This window comes from Gorilla gorilla, chromosome 4 (genome assembly GCF_029281585.2).
Source record: "Gorilla gorilla gorilla isolate KB3781 chromosome 4, NHGRI_mGorGor1-v2.1_pri, whole genome shotgun sequence".
Taxonomy (NCBI): domain Eukaryota; kingdom Metazoa; phylum Chordata; class Mammalia; order Primates; family Hominidae; genus Gorilla; species Gorilla gorilla.
The window spans coordinates 42871338-42881234 of NC_073228.2; positions in this window are offsets into that span (position 1 = coordinate 42871338).

Consider the following 9897-nt stretch of genomic DNA (forward strand, 5'->3'; position numbering starts at 1 on the left):
ATTCTCCTGTCTTCAGGCAGGCTCTCACTGGTTGGGGTTCTGGATCCAGAGCGGCAACTCTAACTTCTGTTCCTGAGGCTCTTCAACCCTTGGTGGGACTCTGATTAGAGTAGCAGTTTCTTCAGCCCACCGTTCCACAGGGCATTGTGCCCCAGGTGTTCTCTGGTTCCTCCTGTACCTTTCCTGGCCACACCAGGGTGTGGTAACAATCACAGGACACCCTGAGTCTCAGGGTCGGTCATCAGCCTGACACTCTGACCCCCTTTTCTGTCTCTTCCTAATGCCACAGGGAGCCTCAAATGGCACGGTAGAAATCTCAGCTTCTAAAGGGATTATGACATTGTGCCCTGTGGCTTCCTTCTCTCCCTTCTTTCCTTCCTTCCTTCCTTCCTTCCTTTCTTTCTTCTTTTTTTCTGAGACACAGTTTTGCTCTTGTTGCCCAGGCTGGTGTACAATGGCCTGATCTTGGCTCACTGCAACCTCCGCCTCCCCGGTTCAAGTGATTCTCCTGCCTCAGTCTTCCCAAGTAGCTGGGATAGCAGGCATGCACCACCACGCCCAGCTAATTTTATATTTTTAGTAGAGATGGGGTTTCTCCATGTTGGTCAGGCTAGTCTCGAACTCCCGACTTCAGGTGATCCGACTGCCTTGGCCTCCCAAAGTGCTGGGATTACAGGTGTGAGCCACCGCGCCCAGTGGGCAGCATTCCTTTCTTGCATGCCCAGACCTTCACACTGTTGATTAGGAGGACAAGAATGATAATTCTGAGAGTGGGTCATTGATGCCATCTGAGCCATCCTTTCCCTCCTCTAGCCTACAGATCCTTGAGTTTTTTAGCCATGAAGGGAAAACACTGTAAGTTGTTTCTGGTTCCATTCATAGCACAGCCAGCAACCTTCCTGACATCACTTAGTCTTTGCAAAGTGGTGTCCACCTACCTGGCACCACCCTGGGTCTTTACTAGAACAGCCTATCACTCAGCCACTTGCTTCTAGATAACAGACACATGGTGAGATCAGCAAATCCTGTTGACAGTAGCCCCAACCTTATTTCTTTTTGTTTCTTTGGTAGTTTTATTTTGAAGAATTTTAGATTTACAGAGGCGTTGCAAAGTTAGTACAGAGAGTTCCCATATACCCTTAACCCGGCTTCCCCTAATGTTAACATCTTCATAACCATGGTACTTTTAAAATTAAAAAATTAACATTTGTATAACACTGTTAATGGAACTCCAGACTTTATTTGGATTTTCCTAGCTTTTTCACTAATGCCATTTTTCTGTTCCAGGACCCACATTTAACGCCTTACTTCTTTTGCTGGGAAGAGCTTCTTGGTTGGAGCTAACCCGGTCTAGGACACCATAGCTGCCTAGAAGACATCGCATGAGTCCATAGATGGTGGTGTTGGCAGGGAATACAAACTCAATTCCTGAATAAGTGCCTATTCCAGTGAGGACAATTCTGTGTCCCTTCCATTGACCTGCCACCAGAGAACTGGATGGCTGCCTTGAGGTCTGGTACTGTATGAGGGGCTCAGAGTTTCACCATTGCAAGCTCATTGGGCAGTAGTGGACCTACACTGGCCTTGATGAAGAGAAGTCCATGCTTTCCATCCAGGCATAGCCTCTATTCCTGCTTCTCTGTTTGCTTTGTTTCATGAGCTCTAGACAGCCCCTTGGTCATCCTGTCTATGGCTTGTGAAAAGCCTCTTTTGCAGGGAGCCTTCTGGTAAACCTGTTTGTGACATGTATTTTCAGTTTCCAGGCTCACCCAAAGAGGTCCAGCCACAAAGCTCTCCCCAGATCTCCTTGTTTTCAATTCACTTATGCTTCAAGACCTTGATCACCTGACTCAAACCTTAATTGCTTCCCAAGAATCAGAGAGGAAGAAATTCCTTTCTCTGCTGACTTTCAGGGCCACCCTCAGAAGGTCAGTTTCCAGAGAAAGGAGAATCACTATGATCCAGCCACCCAACATGATTAGGAACTGAATTGGGGAGGAAGGGTAAGAATGGAGAGCAGATGAACTGGAGAGGTAGTGAAGAAGTAGAATTTTCAGGGCCTAGAGATTGATTGAATGTTGGAAGGATGGAGAAGAAATTATCAAGGATGACTTCTGATTTCCTCCATGGATGACTAGGTGAATGGCGGTGTCACCAGTTGGAAAGCCTTCCCCACCAGGTGATCCCACGTGACTCCACAGGCTTTTCCTCCTCCCTTTGCACACCTGTTGAGGATCACTGAGAGGTAGTAGCTGATACAACAAAAGTGGGCGAGATTGACCAAGAGGACTGTGTGGATTGAAAGGAGGGCCAAGAATAGAGTTTGGAGTAACTCCAGAAACTCAGGCTGGGGTGGGGGAAGAGGAGTGTGAAGAAGACCAAGCACAGAGGGTCAGACGTGTGAGACTGCCGGTAGAAACCACATAAGCGAGATTCTAATGGTCCTGAGCAGTAAAAGGATGCCAAGCCAGGAAAAGGGAGTAAGCGGAAGGGAATGCTCTTGAACGCCTTGATTTCCTGGTCAAGTAACATGGAACTGAATCATTCTAAGTTTCCAGTTCTGTATCACCCTCCTTCCACACTGCACCAGAGACTCCCAGGATGGGATTCCTCGGCCTTAGAAGGCGGGGAGGGGGAACAGCTGACTGGCTAATGTGGCCTCAGCTCCTGGAGCTGGTAGCAGCTAGAAATCCTTCCTAGCAGGTTAGACAGCCCAGCCTCGCCCACCCTTGGGCCTTCCGGATCTTACCCATGAAGCCAGCAAGGAGTGAGATGGGGACAGGGATTACCCCACCATGACCTCAGCACCTCTGGAAAAGTAAGTCACAGCCTCTTGCCTCCCAACCCCACCCAATTCCCTACTTAACCTTAAGGCCTGGGGACAGAACCAGCTTTATGGGCCTTCGACCTCTGCTGTCACACAGAGTCCCCTGCTTAGAAGGGTGCATGCTAGGTTTAACACTCTGCTGTCCTCATCTTGAAATTCTTAATAATTTTTGAACAAGACCTACACATTTTCATTTTACACTGCGCTCCACGCATTCCATGGCTGATCCTATGTAGGGAGACAGAGGCCCTGGTCTGATGGAGGAGGCAGGATATTCATGCAGGCGCAGAGTTGCAGGCAGGGTTTGAATTAAGCACCAAAAGGATCTCGCTCCCTGCCCTCGTCTCCTTTCTCCCTCATTTCCGACAGAAGCTGGGGTAGGAGAGGGGCAGAGAGGTGACTTTGGAGTAGTTACTCAACGTCCCCTTGGCCCCTCTGATTTTCTTATTCTCTACCAGACCACGGAAATGGGAGAGGTGGGGGACTCATCGCCTGTAGTATCAGAGCTGAGGAAGCAGGGACCAGGGAAGCCGGGAGAGGACAGAGAAGGAAGAAGAACCATGCACGCACAGCCTTGCTGCTCCCCTGCTCCCCCGAGGTAGCCCATCTAATCACGCTAATTCCTAAGCAAGCTAATTCCTGATGGAGCCACCCTCTAAAGCTCTCACATGTTCATCTGTTTATCGCTTTACTCCCTCTGCCTAGTCCTCAGTTAAAGCTTGGTCACCTTTTACCCTGATGATTCCACAGTCTCCTGCGGAACTCCCCACCTTCGTAGCCCGGCTGCAGCCCACTCTGCTCTCGGCTGCTAGTGGGTTCTCTGTAGCTCCCTTGCTTAATACCCTTCTTCACTCGCCACTTCCTGTGAGACCAAATCTAGACTCCTGGGCACCAAAGCCACCAAGGCCCTTCCGCATGAGGGGCCCTTATTACCTCTGGGGCCTCAGCTCTGCCTCCTATTCACCCCCAAGCCCTACCCTGGCCCCCTAGGCTCCACGCATCAATATGGAGCTTCTTTTATTCTTTGACTAGTTCATGCAGGGCTTCAAACACCCCTAGCCTGCTGCCGCTTCTTCATCTAGCTAATCTGGATAGTAAGTCACAACTAGGTTTAAACATTACTTCAAGCTTTCTCTGGCTTCTTGAGTTCCTAGAGACTTTGTGACTGAATGAAGAAGTAATGAAAAATTAGGGGGTTCAAAATTCAAGAGGTGTAAAAGGGTATACAGTGAACAGTCTCTTCCTCCTTTTCTCTCCCTGGTTTCATTCCTGGAGAAATCAATGTTCCAGTTTCTCATGCAGCCTTGCAGAGATATTTTATGCACACACAAGCCATATAAATGTTCTCCCATTTTTACACAAATGGTAGCACTCCCATGCTATTCCGAGCTTTCGTCTGGATTTATTTTTTTACCTTACCTACACCTATATTTCACTTACATTTCATCCACATATACTCCCGAGCCTTGCTTTTCATTTTACAACGTACTTTAGCCTTTGATTTGTTGGTCAAGATTTCAAGCTACTTGAGGGCAGGGAGCAAGTCTTTTTTTTTATTATTTTTATTTTTTATTTTTTGAGACAGTCTCACTCTGTCGCCCAGGCTGGAGTGCAATGGCAAGATCTTGGCTCACTGCAACCTCCGCCTCCCAGGTTCAAGCGATTCTCCTGCCTCAGCCTCCTGAGTAGCTGGGATTACTGGCATGCGCCACCACACCCGGCTAATTTTTGTATTTTTAATAGTGATGGGGTTTCAACATGTTGGCCAGGCTGGTCTTGAACCCCTGACCTCAAGTGACCTACCAACCTCGGCCTCCCAAAGAGCTGGGATAACAGGTGTAAGCCACCGCGCCCTGCTAAGTCTTTTTTAATTTTGTATTTCTAGCACCAAGAACATGGTAGATATTAAAAGACTATGTGTGGGCCAGGCGCAGTGGCTCATGCCTGTAATCCCGGCACTTTCGGAGGCCAAGGCTGGCAGATCGCTTGAGCCCAGGAGCTCAAGACCAGCCTGGGCAACATAGCGAAATCCCATCTCTACAAAAAATATAAAACTTAGCCGGATGTGGTGGCGCATGCCTGTGGTCCCAGCTACTTGGGAGGCTGAGGTGGTAGGGTCGATTGAACCCAGGAGGTCAAGGCTGCAGTGAGCTGTGATCACATCACTGTACTCCAGCTTGGGCATTGGAGTGAGATCCTGTCTCAAAAAAAAAAAAGACTGTACGTATTTTATAACTTACAGGCTTATACAGGACACAGTGGTCGGTACCTGTAGTCCTAGCTGCTCAGGACGCTGAGGCAGGAGGATCACGTGAACCAGAAATGTGGGGCTACAGTGTGCTATGCCCCGGGCCCCTTCACCCGAATAAAACCATTGGAAGAGGCTTTCAGACTGCTGTGAGGAGAAAAAGATGTTCTTCCTAAGCTACTGGGCATAGAAAGAGATGGACATGTAGAGGAGGTCTTAGAGAAACTGGAGCTAGGAGAAGAAGGCCAGCTGGGATGGTAGTGAGTGTCTAAGTGTTTTATCAATTATAGGTTCTAGAATCAAGTTAGTAGATTGTGACCAGTTTAAAAAAAATTAAAATACATAGAAAATATCAGAGGCTGGGTGTGGTGGCTCACGCCTGCAATCCCAGCACTTTGGGAGGCCGAGACCGGCGGATCACCTGAGGTCAGGAGTTCAAGACCAGACTGGCCAACATGGTGAAACCCTGCCTCTACTAAAAATACAAAAATTAGCCAGGTGTGGTGACCCACACCTGTAGTCCCAGCTCCTGGAGAGGCTGAGGTGAGAGGATCATTTGATCATGACACTGCACTCCAGCCTGGGCAACAGAGTGAGACCTTGTCTCAAAAGAAAAAAAAAAAAAGGAAAGAAAAGAAAAAATATCAGAGTATACTTTTACATGTGAATATTATTTCTTTTTATTTAATTGAGACAGGGTCTTGCTGTGTCACCCAGGTTGGAGTGCAGTGGCCTGATCACAGCTTACTGCAGCTTCAACCTATGGGGCCCAAGTGATCCTCTTCCCTCAGCCTCCTGAGTCACCGTGACTAGAGGAGCACGTGCCACCAAGCTCGGCTAATTTTTAAATTTTTTGTACAGATGAGATCTCACTACATTGCACAGACTGGTCTCAAATTCCTGGGCTCAAGTATCCTCCCACCTCAGCTCCCCCAAAGTGCTGGGATTATAGATATGAGCCATCACACCAAGCCAAATATTATTTTTGTTTAATTTATTTTTTTTTGGTTTGTTTTTAAAAGGTTAGTCAAGTGAAGCAATGGGAGTGGAGTACATGTTATTTCTTAAACGTTTATTTCAGTTTTGTGCATGTGTGTATGTGTACACTGGTTTCTGATGAAAAACAGATATCTTACTGAGGGTCTTAGTACAAATAAAAAATGGTGAAAGCCATAGGAGAAATAATGAAAAAGCTCATGGTGAGTAAAGTCCTAAACTGGGAATGAGGATTCACAGACGAACCAAACCTCAGAGAGGAAGGCAGGGTACATTTTGTGGAGCCCAATCTCCATCTGAGTGCAGAAATCTTCCTACACTCACAACTGACAAAGAGCTTTGAGCCTCCCTGGAAGACTTCAGGCACCAGCAGCTCAGTATTTCTCAAGCCTGTTGACACCACCTTTGCAAAGATTCTCACAGTGAGAGAAATCTGACATGGCCGACTCCATCTTGCTTCTAGCCTCACAGACTGGCTGTCTTTAGCTCACTCCTGCACCTACGTAGGCCAAGCTAAACATGGGAGGAATCTGGTTTATAGTTTAACTTGAAAGCAAGGATGATAATAGTCCCTCCCTAAAACCAACCTCCTCCTTGCTCAGGGACCAAAAATGTAGGCATAATTTCTATAATCCTTTACTGTTCCGAGGTCATGTGGCCAGAGGTCACAAGATTTGTGATTTGTGCCCCCTGTAGATAACATCACTATTGTAAAACCTAGGCTTGGTCTTTTGAGATGCATTCTGGCAACTGACAGACCCCACCTAGATCAGTGATTCATGATTCAACCGGGCCTGTGGCCCCACCCAGAGGCAGATTCAGCACAGAAAGACTGTTTTCCACACCCCTATGATTTAATCCCTAATCAGTCAGCAGTGCCCATTCCTAGCCCCCTGCTCATCAAATTGTTCATAAAAACCCCAACTTCGGAGCCTTCAGGGAGACTGATTTGAGTAATAACTCCATCTCCAGGCTGGGCGCGGTGGCTCACACCTGTAATCCCAGCACATTGGGAGGCTGAGGCAGGCAGATCACCTGAGGTCAGGAGTTCAAGACCAGCCTGGCCAACATGGCAAAACCCCATCTCTACTAAAAATACAAAAATTAGCCGGGTGTGGTGGTGCATGCCTGTAGTCCCAGCTACGTGGGAGGCTAAGCCAGGAGAATTGCTCGAACCCAGGAGGCAGAGATTGCAGTGAGCCAAGATCATACCACTGCACTCCAGCCTGGATGACAAAACGAGACTCTGTCTAAAAAAATAAAATAAAATAACTCCATCTCCCACGTGGCAGACCTAGTGTCAATTGAACTCTTTCTTTAATGCGATGCTGAGGTCTTGGTGAATTGATTTGGTTTGTGCAGCCGGCAGGAAGAACCCCCTGGGTGAATACACTGTTCTGCCAATGGACAGCTCAAGTTGTTAGAAAGTTCATCCTCTTTGCCCCTCTAACTTCCACCCGTGACTTCTAATTCTCTGCCTCTGTTGTAATCCAGACTAGGAACAAATAAGCAAATAAACTAAGAAAGCTATCTTGTGACCTCTAAGTTTCGTTTTCCTCCTGGTGTAAGTATTTGTGTTTCTCAAGTATCTGAGCTTCCATAGACTTCACTATTCTAGTTGTTTCTCTAGCAGTTACCATTCTTGACTATATTATGGATCAGATATAAAGACTTTACGTTTCTATTTTACTAATTCTCACAACACTGCTATGCAAAAGGTACTACTATTATCCTTTTGCATATGAGGCTCAGAACACTTAAATTGCTTACCCAAATTACCCAGCCAGTTAGTGGCAGGATGAAATTTACCAATGTCTTTGTGTGATACCCAGAATTGATCTCAATCCTCCAGATGTGGTTTGACTGGCCCAAAGTAGAAAATCTTTATCCTGACTTCCCCTTGGTGGACAAAGTTTTCTTTTATTTAAAATAGAGATGGGGTCTCACTATGTTGCCCAAACTGGTCTCAAACTCCTGGCCTCAAGTGATCCTCCTGCCTCGGCTTCCCAAAGTGCTAGAATTGCAGGCATGTGCCACCTTGCCCAGCCTAACATTCTTATGTATGTCTCTAGGTGCACATATGCACACATTTCTGTGAATATATGGGCAAGAGTGAAATTGCTATATCATAGGGTCTAGCATTTCCAACTATAGTAATGTCAAACTGTTTTCCACCAATTTACACTTCTACGAAGGTTCACATTATTCCATATTCTTAACATCAGCATTGGCATTCAGGTGAGTGTGTAGTGGTATCTGATTGAGTTTTTAATTTGCGTTTGCATGATGACTAATGATCTCTTGCATCTTTTCATATGTATATCCGTTATTTTCAGTTTCCTTTTTCAGTGAAGTGCCCATTCAAGCCTTTTGTTATTTTTCTATTAGATTGTCTTTTCTTATTGATTTTTAGGGTTTTTTTTTAAAACCCAAACTGACTATGTATTTTCCCTACTTTATTTTATTTTTGACACAGGATCTTGCTCTGTCACCAAGGCTGGAGTGCAGTGGTGCAATCATGGCTCACTAAAGCTTTGACCTCAAGGGCTCAAGCCATCCTCCTGCCTCAGCCTCCTGAGTAGCTGGGACCACAGGTCTGTGCCACCACACTCAGCCAATTTGTGTATTTTTAGTAGAGATGGGTATTTGCCGTATTGCTCAGGCTGGTCTCCAACTCCTGGGCTGAAGTAATGCCTGCCTCAGCCTCCCAAAGTGTTGGGATTACAGGTGTGAGCCACCACTCCTGGCTGGATTTTTCTATTGTAATCTATATTTAAGTTATTTGTCAGTTATGCATTACAAATGACTTTTCCTGGCTGGGCAAGGTGGCTAATACCTGTAATCCCAGCACTTTGGGAGGTGGAGGTGGACAGATCGCTTGAGCTCAGGAGTTCGAGACCAGTCTGGGCAACATGGTGAAACCCTGTCTCTACTAAAGATACAAAAATTAGGCCAGGCGCAGTGACTCATACCTGTAATCCTAACACTTTGGGAGGCTGAGGCGGGTGGATCACTTGAGGTCAGGAGTTCGAGACCAGCCTGGCCAACATGCCAAAGCCCCGTCTCTACTAAAAGTACAAAAATTAGCTGGAGGCCTCTAATCCCAGCTACTCAGGAGGCTTGAGGCAGGATAATCGCTTGAACCTGGGAGGTTGAGGCTGCAGTGAGCTGAGATTACACCACTGCACTCAAGCCTGGGGGATAAAGTGAGATTCTATCTCAAAACACAAAACAAACAAACAAAAAAACCCAAATATCTTTTCCTATTCTGTGGCTGACCTTGTCATTTTATTATTGGGGTCTTTTGACAAGGAGAACATACAGTATCACATTAATATGGTGAAGTATATCAACATTTTAGAACGTTTTTTGTCTTTTTTGGGAAGACTTTCCTTACCTTGAGGTCATGAAGATAGTCTCCTATGTTGTCTTCCAGAAGCTTTATTGTTTTTTCTTCACATTGAAGTCTACAATTCACATGGAATTTATTTCTCTGTTTAATATGTTAGGGAGGAATTCGATTTCGTATTTTTCCATATGGACACTCCATTGTCCCAGAACAATTTATCGAAAAGTAGGCCCTAGCTGGGCATGGTGGCACGTGCCTGCCATCCCAGCTACTTAGGAGGCTGAGGGGGGAGGATCATTTGAGTCCAGGAGTTCGAGGTTGCAGTAAGTTGTGATTGTGCCACTGCACTCCAGCCTGGGCGACAGAGCAACACCCTGTCAAAAAGAAGAAAAAAAGAGAAGGAGGAGGGGGAGAGGAGGAATGGGGAGTAGAAGGGGGAGGAGGAGGAAGAGGAGGAGAAAAAAGAGAGAAAGAATG